A 22,721-nucleotide genomic window follows, 5' to 3' on the forward strand; every position below is an offset into this window, starting at 1 on the left:
ACAATGATGTCCAACTTGTAAGGATCATGCATTTGTGGGATGAGCAGCACAGCTGATTATGTGGGTAGCGCCCAAGAAAAATTTGCCAAAATGCTCTGCCGATGGTAAACAGTGTATTCTCCTGTTGGTATTGACTCTTCTTTTGAGTTGTTTTGTGGATTGGATGATTGAACTCTCTTTCAGTAACAAGGAACAAACAAGACATATTGGCTATTTTACACTTTATTCATTTAAAACACCGTCAGGAGCCTCAGTAACGGTGGAAGATCCATACGCAGCCACAACAGCCTGGCACCTCCTCCTCATGCTGGTCACCAACCTGGTCACATGTTACTGTGGGACGGCGTTCCATTCCTCAACCAGGATTGGTTGCAGGTCAGCCAGCGTGGTTGTGTTGGTCACTCTAACACGTACAGCACGCCCAAGCTGATCCCACAAGTGTTCAACTGGGTTGAGGTCTGGACTCTTGGCAGGCCGGTCCATTCTCTCTACTCCCACATTGTGGAGGTAGTCTGTGATAACCCTGGCTCTGTGGGGGTGAGCGTTGTCATCTTGGAGGATGAAGTTAGGTCCCAGATTGTGGAGATATGGGATCGCCACTGGCTGCAGAATCTCATCCCGATATCTCACTGCATTGAGATGGCCTTCAATGATGACGAGCCTTGTTTTGCCAGTGAGGGAGATGCCGCCCAACACCATGACACTGCCCCCACCAAAAGCTGTTACTCCATCGGTGCAACAATCAGCATAGCGTTCTCCGCGTCGTCTCCATACTTTGACCCTGCCATCCAACTTTCGCAGAAAGAACCTGGACTCATCACTGAACATGACATTCCCCCACATGTTAAGGTTCTATTGTCTGTGTTGTCGACACCAGCGCAAACGGGCCTGACGGTGAAGGGCAGTCATTGCAGGCTTCCTGGTAGCCTTATGAGAATACACTGTTTACCATTGACAGAGCATTTTGGCAAATTTTTCTTGGGCGCTCCCCACATAATCAGCTGTGCTGCTCATCCCACAAATGCATGATCCTTACAAGTTGGACATCATTGTGAAGGTAAATAAACAGGCTTTCCAACGATGTAAAATACAATGCCAATTAGCATTGTAACAACAGAGAAATAATCCACCAAACACAATTTTCTGAACTTTTGTCCCCAGTTTATAAGACAACATCAGGCTTGACAGTATTTTTCTAACAAATAAATGCATATATATTCACTAGGGATGCACCGATACCACTTTTTTTCAGACCGAGTACAAGTACTTACATTTGGGTACTCGCCCATACCGAGTACCGATACGAGTACTTCTCTGTGCCAAAAGACCCTCGTTAACAGCCAGCTGGAGGGTGTGAGCAACACATGGCAGGCTGGGGAGTCCCGCATACGAGGCGGTGCGCCGCGACCGGCTGTTGGTCCATTTGGAAATGCTAGGGGCAAAGGTGGCTCGCGCACGCACCGGGACGGGGCTCCCTGCTCGGACTGTCCTCAGTGCACCCCAACCGCGTCGTGCCGCGGCCCACGTTAAAGGCGCTAGGGGTCTGTGGCGATGTCGGCAACCCACCCGACCCGTCTTGAAACACGGACCATGGAGTCTGCAAGCAAAACCCTGTGGCGCAATGAAAGTGAGGGCCAGCTGAGGTGGGATCCCGGCCCAGCGGGGTCTGGCGCACCACCGGCCTATCTCGCCCACACTGTCAGGGAGGGGGAGCGTGAGGACCCGAAAGATGGTGACGAGAGGTTAACATCACGCTGCTGTAAAGTGGTATCGGTGCCATTGTATCAGAGACGTTTTGCGAGTAAGAGTACATGAGCACAGTATCGGACCCGATACCCGATACTGGTATCGGTATCGGTGCATCCCTAGATATACATTTACTGAATTGTTATTTAGAATTAAAATAATACAAAAATCTTCAACATTAACAGGAATTACAATTCAAGTGTAAACTTTTTAAATGCAAGTTGGTCAAAACTTAAACAGGAATTAAAATTCTAGTATATAATGTATATATCGGCCCAGTATCCAATCTGGTATCGGTGCACCCCTAGTTCTATAGTTCTATGGGTACCCACGAGTCTCCCCTTTACAGACATGCCCACTTTATGATAATCACATGCAGTTTGGGGCGAGTCATAGTGAAGTCAGCACACTGACACACTGACAGCTGTTGTTGTCTGTTGGGCTGCAGTTTGTCAGGTTATGATTGGAGCATGTTGTTTTATGCTAAATGCAGTACCTGTGAGGGTTTCTGGACAATATCTGTCATTGTTTTGTGTTGATAATTGATTTACAATAATAAATATATACATACATTTGCATAAAGCAGCATATTTGTCCACTCCCATGTTGATAAGAGGATTAAATACTTGACAAATCTCCCTTCAAGGTACATTTTGAACAGATAACTACGGACAACCATGCAATTAATGGCAATTAAATATTTGAATCCATTGACAGCTCTATTAAAAACAAACATATAGTTTAGTGTTTAAAAAAGTTTCAGTAATTTTCTAAAACAGCTGTTCGCTGTAGTTTTCATCAAATAAACAGGAGGAAATGGTGCATTTGTTGGGGACTATTTTCAACGGCGGATTAAGATCCTAAACTTTATTTTAATGGCATTTGACGACTATATTCTCAACATATTAGAACAGCTTCTCCAGGATCTTTTGGACACATTTTCTGTACATACTGTGCGTCACAGGGATGAAGGCCTTTTTACTCTTCTTCCCACAGTAAATCCACAGTTTGGTTCTTATTTTTACTTTATTTGGATGATTAAAATCTCACAGTAGCTTCGTCCTTCTCCTCTTCACCCCTCCATTTGGCTGGTCCAAGTGTCTTTCTCAGCGTGCCTCTACCACTCGGTGTCGTCACTGATTTATTCTAGTGGTGATCTCCGCAGCGGGTTTCATGTGTCCGTCCGTCGTGACTCCCTCTCCTCACATCAGGACTATTAACAGCTCTCTCCTCCCTCCGCAGTGAAGAAAATCAATGGTGCTAATTATTGTCCATTACCTCGGGCTGAAAGACATCAGAAGCAGCTCGCAGCCATGCACAGATTAGATTGAGACCGAGGCTAATTAGCTTAGCAGCTTTGGACCATTAGAGGCCCGGGCTCTGGGGATGTTGTGTTCCAGCCTGCTGTGAGTTTTATTGCTCTGTGCGATCGCTACTGATCCCTCTCAGCTGGTAGGATTGTTTCTCAGTACGTAGTCGCGTCCCGCTGAGTCTGCCACGGTAAATGCCTTCTGGGATGTTTGCCGTCGTCAGTGACACTGAGACAAAATGTGTTGATGAAGAATGTACATCAGACATGAGACGTGTTACGCACTCATTGATAGAAAAAGATGAATTCATTTAATTTTGTTTGGAGTTTAGGTAGACGTCAGCCTCCTAGCTGCTGTAGCTAGCATTAGTCACTGTGGGTGGGAAAAAAACTGATTCACCTATGTATCACGATTTTTTTACGATTTTGAAGTAAATTTTTTAACGCCAGAATCGATATATTTGCTTCATTTGAGTCTATGTGTAGGTGAAGAAAGTTACCGCTTTTATTGTGGTAGTCTGAGTAACGTGACGTCATATCCGTTCCGTATCCGTCAACCAAAACACACCTCAGAAAGTATAAAACGTTGGAGGGTCAGCGTGGATACGACCTGCACCCTCCCATGTTAAATCCAGCATGGTAAACACTACACATCCAGTAAAGGATGGAAACACTTTGGGTTTCACACATCGACAGGAAAAGCAGAGCTAGACATCACGGCTAAAGCTGCACGCTAACTCTGTCGGGGACAGGAAACGTTATCGTATCGCGGTAACGTGCTGTCCAGCCACCCGTCGCTCTCGTCTCCGTGGTCAAATGGGCCGACGCTACAACTGTAGAGCACCCATATACTGACATTTCTGTTCTCTGCATTCAAACGGCCCCGATGGAGCTGACCATGGATGGATAAAGAGAACGGAGCTGATGGGAGAGCTAGAGACCACCTTGGAGAAGTTAGAGGAAGTAGACACGTGGGACTACGCCCGCTTTTCAAAATAAGGTGTTAACAAAGGGAACTGTATGTACAAAATACATCTATGGAAATAAGATTGATGGATTATATTCACCAGAAGTATAAAACATTACATGTCCCTTATAAATTAAAAAGAAAATACCACTAATCTGTGAGGGAAATGTCTTTATTCTTTGATTTTTGGGTTGCTGGATAAAAAATGTAAAAAGAAAAAAAGCCTGACAATGACTGATATATTTGACTTCAGGACATCTCTGACTACATACATGCTGAAAATCAGACATTTTTACTGGATTCATTTAATAGATATTTTAGTAAAAGTCACTAGAAGTGTACGATTCAGCTTTTTCCCATGGTCTAGTGGTAAAAAAATTACAAAAATCGCAATAAATCGTAATATTGAATCGAAATTCTTTTAGCAACACAATGCCAAAAATTGCAATACATATCAAATCAGCACCAAAGTATGGATATAGTATGGAATCAGGAGATAGGTGAATCGTCCCAGTCCTGTTAGTCACAGTGTTTGCTTCTGAGTCAGAAGTGAGAGAACTGTAAACCATGTAGTAATGTGAACACCAACACAGCCTGGCACAGTATATCAGTATATAGCCTGGATGCTTTGTATTTCCAGAATGAATGCAGTTGGTGTGCAGAGATATGGAATTTGGAACTAGGATGTTGAATTAGTTTTCAGTGACCCTCGATAGTTGTTGAACCACAGCGGGTCAACTGGGCTCTAAATATAGTGTTAGTCCCTCTGCAGTCTAGTCAGTGGTTAGACTGGAGAGGTTCAAACTGGGATTGGGTTCAGCTGATATTCCAACAGACCCTAGACTAACCTTCTATTTCTATTGTGAACTTGGAAGAAGACTTTGCCTGTTAATTCCTGTTAATTCCAGCTTGTTCTAGGCAGCATTATTGTGATCTTGAAGTAATAACCGGTTCCTGTTTAAATCTGGACACATTTTGATGCTCAGCTTCCAGCTTCTTTTGCTCAGAGGGATCTTTGTCTCTTTCTGCTCTTTTTATTGAGCCATTGGACGGCGTTTTGTTTAAATCCAACCCTTCATACTTAATAACATCCATTTGTAAAAAGGACTTCCTACAACCTAAGAACATAAAAGACCATTGAGACGTATACTGTAGATTGGTTCTTTCACACATCTGACTGATCCAGTCAGTAAGAGCAGAGTACAAACCTCTCACCAGTGGTGTATATAGACCGTATGTATGTATGCTTTTGGACACCGTCCTGATGATGAAAGCTGGGAGCCTCACAGGAGGATTTGCATGTATTAAATGTAGCTTTAGTCAGCAGAGCAGAGAATAATAGTTCCCTCTACACAGGGAGAGTCTGCAGCCAGTCAAGTATTCACATGTGACCTGCTGGCTCTCGTCTCTCTCTCTCCTGGTTACAGTGATGGTGCTGTTACTTCCTGTAAAGCCTCATATCTAAACACAGACTTTTTAAAGGGCTACTTGATGAGACAAATGAATAAAAAGGTGATGGTGGTGATAGCTATTCCCTTTTGGTTGCGTTTTATAGTTTTGTTACGGCGTGCTCAAAAAACTAAACATTTAAAATCAAAATTATGTATTTCTTTTATTCAATGTAAGAAACGTTAATGAATTTTTAAGACCCGCCAAAATTTTATTTAAGACATTTCATGATATTTTAAGACATTTTAAGGCCTTAAATTCAGGTAATTGGATTTTAGACTACTTAAGACCTTTCAAGACCACGCGGGATGCCTTTTTAGTACGCTGTTCTACAGTATCTATAGGACAGATTCTTGGTAGAGGAACTTAAAACGTGAAATCCTTTATGTGCATTACGATACTCATACCCTGGTTTTACATCCACCTACAAGCTGGATGTGTCTACAGCAGTGGTGGAAGAAAGTATTCGGATCAGTAAAGATGTCATTAAAGTATCACAAGTAGGGCTGTCAAAGTTAACGCCATAATAACGCTTTAACGCAACTTGAGATTTTTAGGTTGTAGCGGGCTAATCAAGTCAGCACACTGACACACTGACAGCTGTTGTTGCCTGTTGGGCTGCAGTTTGCCATGTTATGATTTGAGCATATTGTTTTATGCTAAATGCAGTACCTGTGAGGGTTTCTGGATCAATATCTGTCATTGTTTTGTGTTGTTCATTGATTTACAATAATAAGTATATACAAACATTTGCATAAAGCAGAATATTTGCCCACTCCCATGTTGATAAGAGGATTAAATACTTGACAAATCTCCCTTTAAGGTACATTTAGAACAGAAAAAAAAATGTACGATTAATTTGCAATTAGTCGCGATTATCTATAGACAATCATTCGATTGACAGACCTAGTTAATATTACTGCACTACATTTATCTATATATTTAATAAGCTTATAAAATTAAATCGTGTGTGTGTGTGTTTGTGTTTGTGTTTGTGTGTGTGTGTGTGTGTGTGTGTGTGTCCAGCACACATTGAAAGTGACATTAAACATGTTGTGTGTCAGCTGAAGACAGGGACATCCATCTTGTTTTGTCTCTGTCTCTGTCAGACCTTTGTGCTGTCTGTCTGTCTGTCAGGACATGGTCTGTTAATCCAACTCACAAGCTGACTTCCCATCATCCTCTCTGTTTCAGTCTGTCTCTGCCTGTCAGACACACACAGACGCAGAGATGTAGGTGTTTAAATTGATGCTCTTCCACCCAGCATGCACTGTGGTACACAGGGAGGTGGGGGGGAGGGGTGTCTACCTGGAAAAGTCATCTCCTGTTCCCACTAAAAAATCACTACAGATCCGTCTGCTGTCACGTTGATGGAGCGAACCCAGAAAAGCTCTTAAATGTGGATGTGGTGTAAATAAGCTGCAGTGAGATGTTGTTACTGTACCGAGGATCAGATGTCTTCCACTGGACACTGAAGGAGCTTTCTACACCCCCACTAATAACATTAACAGGTCAGTTTGTTTGGTTTTGAAAGCTTAAAAACACGTTACATCACGTCAGTTATTTACAACTTTTTCCGTCTTATTTACTGTAAGTAAGACTACAAAACTACTGAACTAAATACAGACTTAATAAAAAACTTCAAAACACTCCGCAAATGATTTATTTCCTGCAAATGCAGATGATCATAAACAACTAATGAGCTCTGTAGACTTGAGAGAACGAGAACTTCCCCATGTGGTAGAAGAAATCCTGGGAAAATATCAGACTTTTGGTTGGAGTTTTAATCTGGAAAATTCCAAGCAACTTATTTCAGGTGACAATAGTTGTGTTTCCATTCAATTGTCAAGCCAATTTTTAGCACATTTTTTTCAATAGTAGAAAAAAGAAATGCGAATTAGGCTCGTTTCCATCAACTTGTTTGGAGCGAATAAACTAGCTTAGTTTGGTCAGGAGTTGACACTATTGGCTGTATGATTCAGTAAAAAGAAGAAGTAGAGGTTGAGACCTGGAAACAAAGCAAATCGCCTTGGCCATCGAACCATCTACAATAAAAACCAGAGAGAGGCCTTCAGGAATGGGTTTTCAATTGTTCCGTCATGTCAGCTGGTATTGGCCGTGTTTCATGCTGTCTGGAGACGAAGACAATATAGATGTATTTCTGGGAAGACAGCGACAGCTGAAACAACTGATCAGTCATGTGAGGTAAATGTTGCTATGTCAGAACTTATTCAGCAAAGCCATTTCCATATCCCATTTAGTGTTTCAACTCTTTTTGGACAGAGGGCAAAAACCACCTCAGGCGAACATAAAAACTATTTTTGCATGTTTTATCAAATTTTGCCGTTTCCACACAGCTTTTCGAATGCGATCAAATTGCGCATAAAATATGTTAATGGAAACACGGCTAATACATTTTTTTTTATTGATTGTCGATAGTTAATCACAATTAATCGCAAATTAATCTCACATTTTCTGTCTGTTCAGAATGTCCCTTAAAGGGAGATTGGTCAAGTATTTAATACTCTTATCAACATGGGAGTGGAAAAATATGCTTGTTTATGCAAATGCATGTATGTTTTATTGTAAATTAATTAACAACACAAAACAATGACAGATATTGTCCAGAAACCCTCACAGGTACTGCATTTAGCATAAAAAATATGCTTCAATCATAACATGGCAAACTGCAGCCCAACAGGTAACAACAGCTGTCAGTGTGTCAGTGTGCTGACTTGACTATGACTTGCCCCAAGCTGCATGTGATTATCATAAAGTGGGCATGTCTGTAAAGGGGATACTCGTGGGTACCCATAGAACCCATTTACATTCACATATCTTGAGGTCAGAGGTCAAGGGACCCCTTTGAAAATGGACATAACAGTTTTTCCTCCCCAACATTTAGCGTAAGTTTGTGGCATTATTTAACCTCCTTCGCGACAAGCTAGTATGACATGGTTGGTACCGATGGATTCTTTAGGTTTTAGGATGCTAGTATCTTCACTCTAGTTTTAAGACTGAGCCCGCTACAACCTGAAAATCGCAAGTTGCGTTAATGCGTTCAAGAAATCAGTGGCGTTAAAACAAATTTGCGTTATCTTGTTAACTTTGACAGCCCTATATATATTTTGCATCACAGCCGAAAAATCAGGAATAAATTTGCCTGAAATATCATAAAACTTTGTACAGAAACTCGTTTTCCCCAACTAGAATGTGTCCAATACTAATGACATTCCCATCAGCCTCAGCTGTACTAAAGGTATATTTGTTATTATTTTTAACTGGACAACTGCTGCAGTACACACAGATAAATATTCAAACATAATATTCAGTTAGTTGTTGTTTTGAACCTGATGACATATATATTTATCTTCAGTTTGTCCTCGCAGCTCCTCGGGCTCAAACGTACAGTTTCCAGAAGAATGAGCCGTGAGACGAACAGGTTTCTGAACACATTTACTGAACATTGTCGCGCAGTGAAGCTACATGTCCTCACTTCAACCTCTGTTGTTTTATTTCTGTTCCAGCCACAGTGCAGCAGACACAGGCAGGTTTAGTGGTTCACGTCTTCATGCAATCAGTGGCAAGCTTTATTTTCTAACAAGTCACTCAAAATGCTTCATAAGATTTCAAACATTCGTGGGCATCAACTGAAAAATTATCGAGACAATTCATTGGTTTTTCAGAGGACTTTTGGGACAGGTGGATGATCATCAGTTAGCCTTTGCAATCATATAAACAAACCCTATATTATACCAAAATCTGATCATTTTAAGGTCATATAATACGTCTTTGCCCTCTCACCATGTTATAAAAGCATGTGGCTCGGCGGGTTAAACAGGAGATAAGAGCACAATATTTAAATTGAATAATCTCTGTAGTAACAATGTACCCCGTCATAAATATCAGAAAACTAATCCAAACTCTCACTTTCTCTTTTCCTGGAAAGAACTAACAGCAACTTCTTACAATAATTGATGGATCCAAAATGAACACAAACGTTTGTGCTTAAAAGTTTTGACAGAAGACATGTTAGTATTTCTGTGCACCAATCAGGATTCAGCAACGTTTGAATGAAGCTGATGAAAGTTGTAATGGTGGTTGTTGCTCTTGTATTTAAAGTTATAGAGAAAAAATTAAAGGTCTAATTGATAACATTTTTATGTAGACGAATAATTTTTGAAAAATGTTACATCCACAGAGCTTGTAAAGTTTTGGTTTTTGAGCTTTAAGAAAGGTGCCGAATAAAAATATGGCTTTACCTGAAAAAAAACCCATTATGATAGTCTATTAAATATTTTAAAAATGTTGACGGTTCCAAAATGAATGTTTTGTTTACCTCTGTGGATGTTTGGTTGCCACTTCTAACAAGGCTTGTGAGTCAATAGTATAATGACGATGGTATCACATGGTGTCTCTGTGTCGTCAGCGATCAGGTTGCCAGTTAATGTGCAATAAACGGATAAATGGCTGAGTTTGACGTAAAGTGCGCGGCTCCACTCCGGTACCAATCCCAAGTGCTCAACGGTAAACAGAGGCTGCCTCTGCCATGCCTGGATCCACTGACACTGGTGTCTCCATCAGGCTGCAGAATATAGGAATATTTACCGTGGCAACGGGTGACAACTGACGTTAGCATATATTAGCTATCTTAGCTTAATCGTCCAAATAACAATAACTAAATAAACTATAATTTGGCATATTTAAACAAAACCAACAACAACTACTGACAGCCATAGTCCTTACAACCTTAACTAATGTGTTTTCACCAGTTGGATAAAAATGATAGCCTTTACCTTCCTGGTAAAAGTGTTGAATGTACCAGTTGAACCAGAAGTTGTTTTGACATCTTACCAATAATTTTATAAAGAAGAAAGAATGGTACCAGTTAATGTTGGAATATATGCCTTACACTTGGATTGTGTTGTTGGGTTTTCTTTCTGTTTGATTCAGTATTTTATTATTTGTATGATTATAAAAGCTACTACTCAGTGTTCTCTGTGCTTGAAAAAAAAAATGGTTTAATTTATTAATTCATAAATTCTCATTCCTGTCTGATTATATTGAATTAGTTTAAAAGTGAAAGGTAACTAGTGGTTCATGCATTTTTTTGAACATTTGTTCATTCATTAACCATCATCCACACATTCATTCCTTTGTGTGAAATACACAGAGAAATAAACATGACAAGATCAGGATTGTTCTTTGTGTTTGTCGTGTAATTGTGATTGAAGAGAAGATGGTATTTTGGTGATTGAGTATCAGGGACACGCAGTAATTGGACTGTTACAGGGAGCTTCAGGAGTGTGTGTGTGTGTGTGTGTGTGTGTGTGTGTGTGTGTGTGTCTGAGGTGTGAATGGATTGATGTTTTTCTCTCTGTAATCGGTTATGTAGTATCTGCAGAACACTGAAAGATTGGATGTTTTTCTGGTCGATAAATTGAATTAATTAGGATTAGATTTTTTGCACAATGTGAAAAATATGTATTTTGTTACAATTAAGTCATTAACTGTGCACAAAAAACTTATTTTCAGTCAAACAGTCAGTGTTAACAGTGTTGAGATATGTCAGTCGGCAACCCGGTCTCACAGGAAGGCGTATAATAACACAACATTACACGGACATTCTGCGTGTCATGAGTATGTATTTTAGCCTTTATTTCACGTCATGGTTGGGCTTAAAATAAGTACTTAAAACAGGAATGGCAGCAACGTAACAGAACTACAGAAAACATGTCACAAACGTCAAAAAACACACGTGACAATTATCATGTAATAAACGTCACTAACGTAATTTAAAAAACAAAACAGCGGTCAACAACGGTCTAAAACACGGGTTTCCTGGTTAAAAGTCCGGTGTTTGTTGGACCCATCCACCTCCCCTCCATCAGTGGTCTTTCATGCTTTTTATACTACGTCACTAACTCATACCATAGTATTTATACGCGGATGCTTTTATAATGCAGTAAGTACGAGAGACATGGCGTACAAAAGACACGGAAATCAAGAAAGCCATACTTATTGCACGCTAAACGCCTTGCACATTATTGTGGCATTTTTGTGCAAACGGACTGGACATTCGTGTAAACTGTGATGTGAACAACTTTGTGAACGCCTGCTGCAGTTTGCAGGACTGTAGTGACTCTACAGTAGGTATTCTTGCTACTCTGACTGTGAATTTAACCAGCCAATTAGACTATTGTCAGTCTATTAATCAGTTATCAGTTTCCTTCACTCACACACCGCGCTCGTTCTCACTCGCTCTTTCACTTCACTCTCACGTGCATGCGCGCACACTACACACTGCAGAAGAGTTAGTTTAGCTCTGAGAATATCTAGTGAATGAACAGAGGACGTTTGTGCAGAAATAACTGCTGCAGCTCCTCCAGACCAACAGAGGTTTCCCGTGTCTTGTGAAGTGACGGGGCTCCGCAGAGAGAAACGTTATCGTCTCCGACCAAAACTCCGGTGTCTCCCCTGTTCCCTCCGGCTGCGGTCGGGAGGCTGAGGCAGGAAAAGCCAACACTAGGATCAGCAGTGATTCATGGAGAGACCTTCGTCTGGTCAGCTAACATTACTGCCAAGCAGCTGAAATATAGAGTGATACTGTGGTTTTAGCTGACGTGTGTCGCCTCACTGTTTTGACCGATGCTTGTTCATGTCTATATAGAGCGAGCGCGAGTAACAGGACGCTGACTTTTGTTGACTTAATGGCCACAGGTGTCGCTGTTAACAAGCAATTTACTGATTCTTACATAGAGTCCCTTTAAAAAAATTATCCTAATGTAAGTCTATCGGAAAAAGTCTTTTTGGGTCCAATGGCATCACGTGACGGACACGAAAGTTGTAGTACTATTGTTTCACAAATAGCCTGTTTACAAGCTCATTTTAAACCAATAAAATGCACATGAAGAATCTGTTTATAGAGATTAATTTCACTGTAACTGCGTGTGGCTATCAGCACTGATCTTTGTCAATTGGACTGTTTTTGCATTCAGGCTCATTTACATAGGAAGGGGCAGATTTTGCATATATCCTAATTTAGATACGTGCAAATAGCACAGGAGCACCGAGACGCTGTTCGCTCGGCAGCGCAGTTAAGGGTGCATTCCAAACATTGTGGTTGCTTTGAAAATTGCACGTTTCCTTTTGTCTTGTTTGTGCAGGTTTAGTGGTCACAAAAGCTGTGCAATCCTTCTGTGAATTTGTTCGTCAGTCTCTGTTACAGAGATCGACACTGACAAGTTGATTTTATGTTTGTTGATTATGTTATTTTAACAGTTTATTGTTGCACATTGTTGCACACATCAATTGTTATACTATATATATATACAGTATATATATATATATATATATATATACATATATATATATATATATATATCTGTTAATGACAAACATTATTTAGATGATATTATAAAGTTGCAACTGATGATTATAATAACTTTGTTAATGGTTAATAATTGGTTTCTGGTCCATCCATCTATGTAATGTTTATAGATGTTTTACAAAATGATTACTTAAAGGATTTAAAAAAAAAATAATTTGGTAATCACTAACCAATACCTAATATAGTATATAAATTGTTATATAAACTGATAATAAATAGTTTACTAATGTAATCAGAATATAATTGTTAATGTCTCTTATCAGCTATGATACAATATAGAATTTATAAACTAACTATTTCATATTACGCAAACTAATGATAAAATAACAGAAATTACAGCATTACTAATAATTAGTAAACATATTAATTACTAATTCTAATTTCATTTTTTGTTACAGTAAAATAACTATTGATTACGTTTAATTAACGATCAATTTACCATTTACAAATGATGGTTATTATAAAGTGTTACCAAAATATTGTTATCAGAATCAGCCCCAGAAACCCAGTACGGGTTGTGCTGTTGTTCTGACAGTAAAATCTGTGAGGGTTAACTTGTATTTCCAGATAATGTTATACTAATATAGTAATAACAGGACATGCAGGTCTGTTATTATTATTAACTCTCTTCCACATGAAGATCTAAAAAATATGTTTCGGTCAAAAACAAAAATCGCGTGAATGATTAAAACATGAAGAAACTTGAGCATCCGCACACAGTGATGAGTGTTTGCATAACAGTGTGTGTGTGTACATGCGTGCGTGTGTGTGTGTGTGTGTGTGTGTGTGTGTGCCATTGTTGCTGCTGAAGCAGATTTCCTGTCTTCCCGGTGGTCTTCTGTTACCGTGGAAACGACAGGGCAGCTTGGATGGAGGGTGGGAGACGACGACGGAGAGGAAGTTCTGAGGAAAATAAGATGGAGGAGGGGAGGAGGAAAGGTGGAGGATGTGAGGAAGGATCAGACGTGAAGGGGTCAGAGGACCGACAGAGGAAGGTGGAGGCTTTTAGAGAGAGAGTTTCAGGGCTGAAGTAGGGAGTAGAGATGTGATGGATATACCTGAGGGAAAGAAAGATCACAGGTTGAGGTGTTTGAGGCAGAAAGGATGGAGACGGAATACAACAAACAAGTAAAGGTAATGGAGGAGGAGGGGGGGTTGGGGGAGGAAGGGGAGTTTGGGGGGGGTCAATCAGAGGGATATTTAGGAAAAAGGGACGTTGAAGGAAACAGAATGAGACACTGACAGATTAATTTATACAAGACAAAATGTAAAAAGATTAAAGACTAAACGTGTCATTGTCACAGGTGGCTTCATCATGAACCAGAAGTCTCATTTAGTTGTTGATATTTTCTCACTTCATCAATCAGTTTGGTCTATAAAACTAGAGTTGTTCCGATACCAGTATCGAAAAATGCGTCCGATACTGCCCCAAAATTCAATATCAGCCATTCGGCGATATTTCACAGTGGAAACTCCAACAAATAAAACGGCGATATGTCGAGTATGTGAGGCTTCCGTTGGAGGGGTGGCAGTAACCTGGTAGGGGGGCTGAATATTGCACCCTGCAGGACACATTAGCACACAGGATGTCCACTGAAGAGTAACTAATAATTGTTATTTATTCTTAGCTTCATATACTGTATTTATGTTCTTCCTAATAAAAGAAAGTTGTACTGCATTCATTCTCTGTATGTATTTTTTTTACATTAAAGGGTTTAAGATAGTAATCATATCACATCAGTACATGGTCAGTAAAGAACAGCTGTTAGATAATAATAATAATAATAATAACTATATATTCTTTTTATCACGCTGGTATCGGATCGGTACTCGATATTGGCCAATACCGCAAGTACAGGTAACAGAATCATATCGGGGAGGAAGAAAATGGTATTGGAAAATTTCTACATTAAACATCAGAAAACAGAGAAAAATACCCAGAACAATTAAAGGTGATGTCACCTGACCAACAGTCCAAAAATCAACATGTTTTATAAAGTTAAACACAAGGAAATGCAGTAAATTCTCAAATTTGAGAACCTGGAACCATCAAATGTTTCCCAAAATGACTTCAGTGATTGATTATTAGTATTCTCCCTCTTTTAGCTCTGTTTTTGGTCTCCACCAACTCCTGAGGGGAAATATCTGTGTTTTTAGCTGCTAAATGCTTCACTGTGTACACCAGCTAGTCCCCAACTGTGTCTGCCTGCTGTTTCCTGTAGTGTACAGTGGCTTTTTACAGCTTTTCCTCTGAAAGCGACGCTATGAGAGCGCTGAGGGTGAACCAGAACAGTAAAGTTGTTAAAACAATGAGCTGAAAGTCACTCTAAAGCTCCATAAAGCTGATCATTATATGCATTATAACCACTGTAATGTCTATGATCTTTATAATTGAATATATAATAGAATTGGCCCGCCATCACCAGCTCCTGTAGGTATCATCAGTGTGGATAGAAGGAGACGTTGATGGGAGTTTGGCACAGCAGCAGTAACTTGGCTCTGTAGTGCTTTGCACAGATGGAGCCAGACATCAAGCTAACATGCTAAATAAATGAGCACTAGGGTCCAATCACATCGATTCTCATAAATACGACTTAATGTAATTCATTTGTTTACCGATGTGACATTTATTTGATTTACTGCACTGTTGTACTGTGGCAGCCTGCAGGACCTTTCACAGAAAATAAGTGGATGGAAATCAAAGATTCATTTGACCCTGTGTTTATTACTCGTTTTGTTTTTATATTTAAAAGACAAAAAGGATGTTGTGATGTAATGATATACTACTCCCCATAAAGACAACTTAAGGCCTTTGCAAACTGAACTCCAAATATGCATAGCACTGATGTATACAGTAAAGGGCTGCAACAAACAATTCTGTTCATCATTGATTAATCTGCTAATTATTACCTCAATTAACTGGTTGAAAAATGACCATTATAATTCCCTATATCCCAAGGGGGTGTATTGAAATGACTTGTTTTATTCCACCGTCAGTCCAAAATACAAATGTGTTCAGTTTATTATCACATGTGACAAAGAAAAGTAGCAGATGTAAAGACTAAGGCTCGAGCTTGAGGACGTCCCGTCGTCCTGGGGCAACAAAAAAAAATGGATCGGGGAGGATGAAAATTGATTTTGGGACAAGAATTGATCATGCAGATCATGGAGATACTTTAAAACACAACAGTCACGCTCTTGCTCGTGGTTATAACTATTTTTGGAATCAGTGTGACTTGCACTTCCCAAGGATATCATTATCTCTATCCAGAATAAACATCCATAAATCCATTTAGAAATCATAGATAAAAGACGCTGCACAACTCGCCTGAGAATCATCATGTTTTTAAACATAATCCAGTGATAGTTGTCTGTGCTGTGCATCCGTTCTCACATGTTCAGACAGCGTTGCTTTCAGTTGTTGGAAGTGGCAGAAGTAGTTGAGGCAAGAATGATCACAGAGCTGTTTCATCTGTTCCTTGTGAAAGCTTCTTAAAGCTACAGACCTTTATGTTGATAGCAGAAAATGGATTAGACTTTGTTTTACACATGATCTGCAGCATTATTTGCTGTGATATTTTGATCTTGTCATGGCTGTCTGTTGAATAGCAACAAAACAGAGTCGTAGCGCTGCCATTTTAGGTGAAGGCATTATTTTTCCAAAATGTTTAAAATGTATTGCTGGAATACATAATTTACTTGGATTTTCTGGTGATTAAAGGCTGCGGCAGTAGGTTAAAAATGCTGTTATTAAGGATAAACGGGCACTATGTGTTTTTAACTATTAAGTGAATATTGATTGCTTACACTTCCAATAATCCATCTCAGGAAATTTCCTTTAAATAGGCATCTTTTCTTCAAACTGAAAATAAGCATACCATTATTTTCATGATGGATAAACAACTGGATATAACTGGATTCACATGTTTTAGAACCATAAATGATTTATCTATCGCTAACATACAGTGTCTTACTTTTCCAATAGTCCTTTAGTCCGCAGTGAGAGGAGGAACGGGAGCTATAGAGAGATGTGATTTTATTTACTCTGTGGTCGTCATGAATAAATGATGCAATAGGTTTTAGTAGAGATTGAGAGAGCAGAAGGAACAGGAACGTCAGATGGGGATTCCTTCTTAATGGATGTTGGAAGAGTTTGTTATGGTGCAGTCATATAAAACATTGTCTCTGTCCTGTGGTGCATTTGATGTTTCTTTACAGACTAAGGACTCTCAGGTCAGACTCCCTGTTGGACTTTAAATCACTGCTCACTAAATCAAAACGGGATTCAAACTTTGGCCAAATGCCTGAAATGCAAATGTAAGAACTAGAGATACACCAATTGCAATTTTCTTGGCCGATTACAAGTTCTGCTAAATTTTACGAGATTACATTTGAGCACATCATGATAGATGTAATTTAACTTCTTCCAATACAAATTTTTACTTAGTACAGCTTGAATGCATCATAATAATTATTTAACCTCCGTTAACATTAGCTATTAGCTCTGTTATGAGTACGATTGTGCTGTCAGCAGTAGGACTGGGCAAAATCTTCTATCACGATATACCTGTAGGTGATTTCATATCTATATGAAATGGCCACAAGGTAAAGCCTATTTTTGTATACTCCTGTGCGAATTAAATACTTGACAAATGAAAAGTACGGAGTATTTTCTAATTTTAAGAGCTTGAGTGCAAAATGAACATAACAGTTTTAAGTGAAATTATAGAGAAAAAATAAATAAACACTGGCTTAGCTCCTATCGCGATAGAAACGATATAGAAAAATATATATACGATTGACATTTCTTATATTGTTTTGACGATAACTATGGTCTTATTGCCCAAGCCAAGTCGGCAGACGAGCCGGTCGCTGTGATTACTTACATACAATATAATAAGAGCCTGATTAAGTCGGTTGTTCCAAATGTTTTAAGGTTGTTCCTCCATGGCATATTTTGAACTTGCAGTTGTTACAAATTGCAGCTTTATGTCTTCTTCATTCACGCTGAAGAACTTCCACACTGACGAAATTATGTAAAACTATCATGCGGCACATATGCGTAAATTTCACTGGCAAAACATCTGAAATATGGTCGGTCATGGTCGATCGGCTGAAAATCAGCTGGTTTCGATCGGCCACCAATCGATCGGTGCATCTCTAGTAAGAACTTCAAAACACCTGAGTGACGCATCTAAAGAGTGTGGATTTTGGTGCCTGCATACAAATATCACCACAGTCCAGTACGGACATGATTATGGATTGAATTCATGGTTGCCTGGCTGCATGAGAGAAACAGCTTCTGTTTGTACGGTAAGTTCTTTTGTTTGAGTTGTTTCATGAGCTCCTCAATATTTGAAAGATAGATTATCATCTAGGTATTTGTACGATGTCACTTGATCAATTGGTGAGCCATCCATTTGGTAAAGAGCCTGTGTGTGTTTGTGAGATCAGTGTGAGCTTGTTGTAGGACCTGAAGATTAGCTTGTAGATTGCATATTGCCAATGACTGAGAAGAAGCTACTATACAGACGAATCCAGGATTTAGGCAGGAGAAGAGGAGCAGTCATTACTGCGGTGGCATCAAAACACCTATAACACTGTAATGTATATAAAATATGTCTTGGAGATTGTGTAGTTACTGTTATCAGCTGCTCCAACAACATATTGACACTTAAATAATGCCACAAAAGTGTAGCTTGTTTCTTTCTCAAAGTCTGTGTCAAAATTAATTTCAGATGAATGTTGAGACACTGAATAATTTCTACATTCACACAGACGACCTTCAACATCGCAGCAGATCGCAGCCAGATTTGTCTGTACAAAACTGCATCATCTGCATAGAAATGTATGATATTGAGTGTTTCACACAGGAGCAAATATTGTTAATGTATAGTGAGAACTACAGTGGCCCTAAGCCAGATCCCTGAGGTACGCCTTTATGGATCCTTAAAGGGAAAGCAATGTGGGTGGTATGTGCAAATGAACGCTGTTCTTCCCTCCGTGTTACCGGCGCCTAGAGCGAAACACCTCATTTTGAGTCATCCAGCGGACTATTGCCACCGGACTTAATTTAATTAGTATAATACGTATTCTAGTATAACTACGGGACAGGAAACAATCTGTCAAAGCCTTGTTTGGAGTCTAGCTTAGTTTCGGCCGATAAGTAATACGAAATTGGAGTTCAATATGGCAAAGATATATGACATAGTTTGTCCACCAGAGAGCAGCGAAGAGTTAATTTTTACACTGTTAAATTCACTAATCAACTCTTTTTTTTAAATCAAGATCTTTTTATTGGGTTTTTTTTTGCAGTATATAGCAAAAGTACAGAGCTATTATTACAATAGGAGTGTGGTCTGAAATGACAATACTCTGATAGGCGCAGGACTGAACCAGCGGGACAAGTTGGTTGTCGATAAAAAAATAATCGATCCTGGAGTATGTGTGATGGACGTGCGAGAAGAATGAGTATTCCCTATCGTTTGGATGTAGAGAGCGCCACACATCACAGACACCGTAGTCAGAGAGAAAGGCTTGAATGAAAGAAGCTGATTTACTTATTGTGCTGGGGTTAGTGGAAGATCTGTCTAAAACTGGGTCTAGCCAACAATTGAAATCACCTCCAAGTATGAGATAGTATGTGTTGAGGTCTGGCAGCAGAGAAAACAACTGTTCGAAAAACCTACATCATCTGAGTAAGGGGCATACACGTTAATTTTCCAGATACAATAACATATCGACCGAACTTGTCAGCAATCACATTGTGTGGTTCAAAGGAAATACTTTGACTGATAAGGACTGAAACCCCTCTAGCTTTGGTTTGAAAAGCGGAGTGAAATTTCTGCCCCATCCAGCCTGACAGAAGACGACCACTTTCTGAACTGCGAATATGGGTTTCTTGCAGGAAGGCTATTTCTGTTTTAAGTTGTTTGAGGTGTGAGAAAACCTTCTTTCTTTTAATGGGGTGGTTCAAACCCTTGACATTCCAGCTCTGTAATTTTAAGTGCCTATCCATGCAGCTTGACTAAAAAGGTTAGGACGTGAGCACAGTATTCAAGTGGTTGCTTTAAGAGAGGAGACAAGGAGTGACTAGTGTACAGTAATAGATTTGTGTAAGTCACTGAGGTGTTACTGGCACTGACATATCCCTTTCCGCCACCCCCCTCCCCAACCAAGAAAACTGCTAAAAAAGAAAGCAGCAAGCTCTTCTGAACAAACAATGCACTTCTTCCTGTCTTAAACTAAATTAACTGCTGCTCCGGTATCATATACAAAACTAGATTCAAGCACCTCTAGAACAATATTTTGGCTTAAACAATCAACTTTATGAACTGTGGAAGCTGGGAAGCTCTAGCACGAGTTTATAGAAAGCAAAATTAAAACAAAATTTCACCAAAACCATAGAAGCAGGAATCAGACAGTCGTATGGAATTGTGATTTCAAAGTAGAGAGAAATAAGAAAAAAAAACATAGATTCACTGGTGCCATACCAGATATTTAAAGCACTTAGAATTAACGGTACAGAACAAGACCCACTTAAGTACTAACAAACGTAGAATAACCAGTCTTTTAAAATGATAATTCCAGCTTGAAATGTGAACCAACTGTTCAACTGGCACTTTAAGGTCCAGTGCAGATTCAAATTGAAACGACATAACACTCAGAGAGGGCAAAGCTGTCATTTGAGATAACAGCTCCAAAGAGCCAGTATAGAACCAGCCTAAATAAAGTAATGTTTGCTTGTAAATGTTTGCAACTGTCTGTATATGTAGCCTAACAAGAGAGCAGTGCAAAAACACGTATGGGCCGGATAAATGAACATGTTCACCCATGTAAACAAACCCCACGTGACAGTTAACATACGCCGCACTACTAGTAAAATGGTAGGGCTATGGACAGTGCTACCTCTCATCCAGTGGGTCCAAAGTCACTAAAGAGTCCCTTCATGAATGTTCCCGTGACCTGCGGAGGCTGCTGATGTACTTGTGTGCCTCGTCAATTGAGCTGATTCTGGCTCCGCTGGACAGCGTCAGCCGGACCCGGGCTGGGTAGAGCAGAGCAGGCTTGAGTCCTAGTTTTTAAAGTTCTGCCATCACGTCTCTGTATTCCCCCCGCTGGTTAACAACTTCAGGGCAGTAGTCCTCCAAAACACGAATTGGCTGGCCACGGAATTCAAGTTTACCTCTCCGCCGTGCCTCTCTGATGAGGAGATCCTTCGTCTGATATCGGTGCAGGCAGGGGCCGGTTTAGCAGCTGGGGAGCGGTTGGCACTGTCGATTTCTGGAAGGGATGGCAGTGTCTCGTTACCAAACGACTCGCGCAGCAAATTTGAGAAGAATTCAGTGGGACGCCCATTTTCAATGGATTCCGCGAGGCCCAGGATGCGTATGTTTTGGCGCCTGCTTTGGCTCTCCAGGTCAGTAACTTTAGCCTTTAGCCTGGCGTTGTCTTCGCTAAGGGTGGTGCACACGTTCTCAAGATCCACGACTCGTTGGCTGAGGTCTTCTGTAGCTAATTCCAAGGATGAAACCCGTTGGCAGTGGTCCTCCACTGTGAGCCGCGTTTGGTCTAGTTTGGAGTCCAGCTGGTGGTAGCCTCCAGTGTTAAGCTAACGTTAGCATCTTCTTTTTTGCTCCCCTTGGCTCCTTTCAAGTCATTGTGAAAAATACAAGGGTTGGTCAGGAGAAAAGTGAGATAAATAAAAAAAAGGCTTTGTTTTGGCGTGGAAGTTAGAGGGCTGAATGGTATAAAAATTAAAAGTTTACCGGAGCACCGGCTAGTGCGTCTACTCCATCTGCCTATTGACCGGAAGTCCCCTAATCAACTCTTTAATAACCACATTTAAGGGATCGTATCAAAAATGTTTCTGTCTGGAAATCAGCCGATGTATCATTGCCAGATAAATAGCGTAATAAATATAGATATTGTTGTTGTCATCAACATTCCAATTTACAAAACATCCTGGAAATGTTGATTTCCTGATAGAAATGAACCCACTAACCGACTCTGCTCCGCATTGCTTCACATTACTGAGGAAACTTGATCTCATTTCATGCTTCTACTTCCATCTCCTCTCCTTTCTACATCCGATAAAGATCATTCATCCGGCGCTGTCAAACAGCCTGTACCGACAAACTGTGGCTAAGATCAGATATGTTCTTTCTGACATGTTTCAGTCCTGTTTTCAAAGCTTTAGTTTGTTGTGACTCTGTACTAACTCTGGAAACACAGCAGCTGTCCTCTTGTGTGTTGACCTGTCTGTCTTTATTCGTCCATGTTTGGTCCCTCTGTTATACCGAGGCACGTTATGTACGACATGGCCAACAATAACGGCTTACTGTTTTCTTCCACCATCTGTCTGTTATTGTTCCTTTTCTCTTCCTCATCACTTTCTCTGACCTCGGTCTTCTTCACACTTGCATAAACTAACAGTCAAAGATATGTGTTTATCTTGTGTTGTTAGCAGAGTGTTCGGTGTCAAGGCGGTTTATCTGAGATTTATAAAGAAAAACCAAACACAAGTCAAGAGTTCAAACATTCATCACACAGACATACAGACAACCCTCTGAGACCAACAATATAGCCGTTTTTGTCTTTTTTAGGGGGGTCCAGGGGATCTGAAGGGGGAGGTAGCAGGTCAACAGTAGATGTCACATAGAAGTGGTGTACATCATCTGAAAGCTGGAACCTGAAGATTAATTTGAGATGCAGCTCAGCACTGTGCGATAAGTTATTCTAGTCATTAATCAGAAATAAACATCCATCCATTATCTGTAACCGCTTATCCTATTCAGGGTCGCGGGGGAGCTTCACATTGGGTGAAGGCGGGGTACAACCTGGACAGGTCTCCAGACTGT

At 40.1% G+C, this 22,721-nt stretch overlaps 1 protein-coding gene and 1 long non-coding RNA gene across 2 annotated transcripts in view; one reads left to right on the forward strand and one right to left on the reverse strand.

Moving 5' to 3' along the window:
• The window catches only part of LOC119498058 (E3 ubiquitin-protein ligase RNF123), a 222,629-nt gene that overhangs the window by 117,139 nt on the left and 82,769 nt on the right, over nucleotides 1-22,721 (forward strand).
• Nucleotides 11,738-22,564, reverse strand: LOC119498084. The gene is made up of 3 exons (XR_005209044.1): nucleotides 22,424-22,564; nucleotides 17,525-17,534; nucleotides 11,738-11,747 (listed from the first exon to the last, which is right to left on the reverse strand). It is a non-coding gene; the product is annotated as an uncharacterized LOC119498084 (long non-coding RNA).

This window comes from Sebastes umbrosus, chromosome 1 (genome assembly GCF_015220745.1).
Source record: "Sebastes umbrosus isolate fSebUmb1 chromosome 1, fSebUmb1.pri, whole genome shotgun sequence".
Taxonomy (NCBI): domain Eukaryota; kingdom Metazoa; phylum Chordata; class Actinopteri; order Perciformes; family Sebastidae; genus Sebastes; species Sebastes umbrosus.